Source organism: Myotis lucifugus, unplaced genomic scaffold, assembly GCF_000147115.1.
Source record: "Myotis lucifugus unplaced genomic scaffold, Myoluc2.0 scaffold_19, whole genome shotgun sequence".
Lineage (NCBI taxonomy): Eukaryota > Metazoa > Chordata > Mammalia > Chiroptera > Vespertilionidae > Myotis > Myotis lucifugus.
The window spans coordinates 8,574,266-8,578,015 of NW_005871067.1; the positions used below are offsets into that span (position 1 = coordinate 8,574,266).

At 53.7% G+C, this 3,750-nt stretch overlaps 1 pseudogene; it reads right to left on the minus strand.

The window, feature by feature from the left end:
- Positions 1-338: 338 nt before the first annotated feature.
- LOC102426565 lies at positions 339-686 on the minus strand (annotated as a pseudogene).
- Positions 687-3,750: the final 3,064 nt, after the last annotated feature.

Genomic DNA, 3,750 nt, shown 5'->3' on the forward strand with positions numbered 1-3,750 from the left:
GTAACAGAAATGTATCCAGAAGAGAAACACGTATCTGGGAGGCCAACTACAGTTTGCTGTGATAGGTAACTGACATGCATCATGTAAATCAATGCTTAAAAAACACACACACAAAATGCCCTGGGTAGTTCCTAACTAATATGTAAATCTAATAACTGCAAAAATCTCTTCTCCATCTCAGTGATGGTAGGTTTGGAGCCTGATGAACCACTGGAGGGGCACGGGGAGGAGAAACCAAGCTGTTACCATTTTGAAACCAAGTTTCATCTGAAGGGGGTACAGGCATGAGCTGTCACTTCTTGGAAGAAGAGGGAAAGCCTTTCACGCTGACTCAGGGGCTAGGACCTGGTGTTCCGCTCCATCTCGGCCAAGCACTCCCGAACCAGCCCTGTCATGTGGATGATGCCTTGTTTCAGTCTCTCCATCGCGCTCTTGCTCTTGCTGCCCGCGTACGTGGGTCAGATCTCCTTCCCTAGCTCGTCAATGATGACCAGCAGCTCAGCATATTTGCTCTGGGGCACCTGGCTGTTCTCTGTTCCCTGCGTGTAGCCTAGAGATGGTGGTCCTAGTCACTCAGCAGCTGGCAATACTGGGAAGACGTTGCCATGCTGGTGGAAGGCGGGTGAACGCTCCCAGAGGTGGCAGGTGGCAGGCATGTGCATGGTCAAGTTCGGTTTGTAAGACATCCCCCCTCCCCCGCCCCCCAGGCGGTGGCGAGGTGGGCCTGGGGTCTGTGTGCCTGTCTGTGCGCCTGCCCAGCTCCCACACACTTTTTGTTGTTGACAGCTCGGGCAGCACTGGCAAATATGGCTGTCCCCTCACCCTGACACCACCGCAGTATCATGATCTTTCAGTTTCTTGATGTTCTGCTTGTGCTGCTCAATTTCTTTCTGCAGATGCTCAAATCTCCTTTTTATGATGAGTGATCTCTTCTTCATGTTGTTTCTTCAAGGCTGCCAGCTGTTCTTTAATCCGCTCTGGGAAGTATCCTTCCTCTTCAGCCTTCTCTTTTTTTGTGAAGGTCCCACCGGCTTCCCTGATTGCGCCTGTCTTGGAGCTGAAATTATCTGACCATTGCAGCCAAAGCCTCTGGCTTGCATGGCCCTCACCCCCTACACTTCGAGCCGCAGATGTGCCACTGACGCAGAGACTGCCCTGGTTGTCAGTGCCGCGCAGTTCCGGACCACCCCACTTAGTTTTAAATGCAAACCTGCCTTGGACAGGCCTTGAAGGTCTTTTTTCCGTCTGTCTGCTCACATTCAAGTGCCGACAGCGCTGGTCCGTTGGTGCCTGGGCTGTCCTCTTCAGATTCAACCTGCAGGACTACTAAGGAAGCCCGTCCAAGGAAGGGGAAGCAGCCTCAGTGCCCGAGGCTGAGTTCCAGGAGGCCGGCAACACTGTCGGGATCATGCTGGCAGTGCTGGTCCATTGATGCCTGGCCTGTCCTCTTGAGATTGACCCTGCAGGACTACTAAGGGAGCCCATCCCCAGTTCCACCCACTCCCAATGCTGCTGTGCAACCTCCTCCTGTTCGGTTGTGACCCATTATGGCATCCTGGCCTAATTAGCATATTTCTCTATTATATATATAGACTAGAGGCCTGGTGCACAAAAATTTGTGCACTTGGTGGAGAGAGGGGGTCCCTCAGCCCGGCCTGTGCCTTCTCGCAGTCTGGGACCCCTTGGGAGATAACGACCTGCTGGCTTAGGCCTACTCCCGGGTGGCAGAGGGCAGGCCCAATCCCTAGGTGCAGCCCCTGATCGGGCTCAGAGCAGGGCCAATTGGGGAGTTGGGGCGCCGCCCCCTGTCATGCACAGAGCAGGGCGGATCGGGAGGTTGCGATGCCACCCCTAGTCACACTCAGGGTAGGGCCGATTGGGGGGTTGGGGCACCGCCCCCTGTCACACTCAAGGCAGGGTCGATGGGGAGGTTGCGGCGCCACCCCCTGTCATGCACAGAGCAGGGCCAATCAGGGGGTTGGGGCGCTGCCCCCTGTCACTCACAGAGGAGGGCCCATCAGGGGGTTGGGGCTCTGTACCCTGTCACGCACAGAGCAGGGTTGATCAGGGGGTTGGGGCAGCTCCCCCTTGTCACGCACAGAGCAGGGCCAATCAGGGGGTTGAGGAGCTCCCCCCTGTCACTCACAGAGTAGGGCTGATAGGGGAGTTGTGGCACTGCCCCCTGTCACACACAGAGCAGGGCCGATCAGGGGATTGGGGCGCCGCACCCTGTCACACACAGAGCCACAGGGCAATCAGGGGGTTGGGGAGCTCCCCCCTATCAGGCACAGAGCAGGGCTGATCAGGGGGTTGGGGCGCCTTCCCCTGTCACGAACAGAGCAGGGCAGATAGGGAGGTTGTGGCCCCGCCCCCTATCACACACAGAGCCGCAGGGCGATCAGGGGGTTTGGGCGCTGCCCCCTGTCACACTGATCCCAGTGCCGGGAGGCCTCGTGGCTCCGCTGATCCTGGTGCTGGGAGGCATATTACCCTTTTACTATATAGGATAGAGGCCTGGTGCACGGGTGGGGGCCAGCTGGTTTGCCCTGAAGGGTGTTCTGGATCAGGGTGGGGGTCCCTACTGGGGTGCCTGGCCAGCCTGGATGAGGGGATGATGGCTGTTTGCAGCTGGTCACACCCCCTTCAGGGTGGGGGTCCCCACTGGGGTGCCTGGCCAGTCTGGGTGAGGGGCTGAGGGCCGTTTTCAGGCTGGTGGGTGACTGAAGCTCCCAACCTATCCTTTTTTTCTTTTTCTTTTTTTATTCTGGGCCAGCTTTAGCTCTGAGGCTTGGCTCCAGCTCTGAGGCCTCGGCTGCTGAAAGCAGGTATCTGGTTTGTTTGGGTTCTATAATCGAAACACTGTTTCAACTCCAGCTCTGAGATCCCGACTAGCTGAAAGCAGGTTTCTGGGGTTTTGTTTAGCTTTTATATTTGTAACAATGTTTCAAACTGCAAGCTCAGAGGCCAGCAGGTTTCTGGGGTTTTGTTTAGCTTCTATATTTGTAACAATGTTTCAAACTGCAAGCTCAGAGGCTGGCAAGGCAGGCGGGGAACGTTAGCTTCCTCCGTCACTGGAGCAAGCAAGCCTCCTGTTAGCTTCAAGCTGCCTGGCTGCTGGCCGCCATCTTGGCTGGCAGTTAATTTGCATATCGCCCTGATTAGCCAATGGGAACGGTAGCGGAGGTATGGCTAATTACCATGTTTCTCTTTTATTAGATTAGATTCTTTATGTTGTTCTGTATTCTTCCCTGATGTCCTAAAATTCTTTCTTTCTTTTTTTAAAAAAATATATTTTATTGATTTTTTATAGAGAGGAAGGGAGAGGGATAGAGAGTTAGAAACATCGATGAGAGAGAAACATCGATCAGCTGCCTCCTGCACAGCCCCTATTGGGGATGTGCCCTCAACCGAGGTACATGCCCTTGGCCAGAATCGAACCTGGGACCCTTCAGTCCGCAGGCCAACGCTCTATCCACTGAGCCAAACCAGTCAGGGCTAAAATTCTTTCTTTTATTATTTCCTTTCCAGTTCAAGAACTTCAATTAGTCATTCTTTCATGAGTAGTTCTGCTGGAAACAAATCCTCTTAGTTTTCCTTCATCTGAGAATGTCATGATATCCCTGTTATTCTTGAAGGGCATTTTCACTGGATAATAGAATTCTGGGTAGAGAGCTCTTTTCTTCCAGCATTTGAAAATGTTGTGCCACTTCTTTTTGGCCTCTTTAGTCTGAGAAGAAATCCACTTTCATT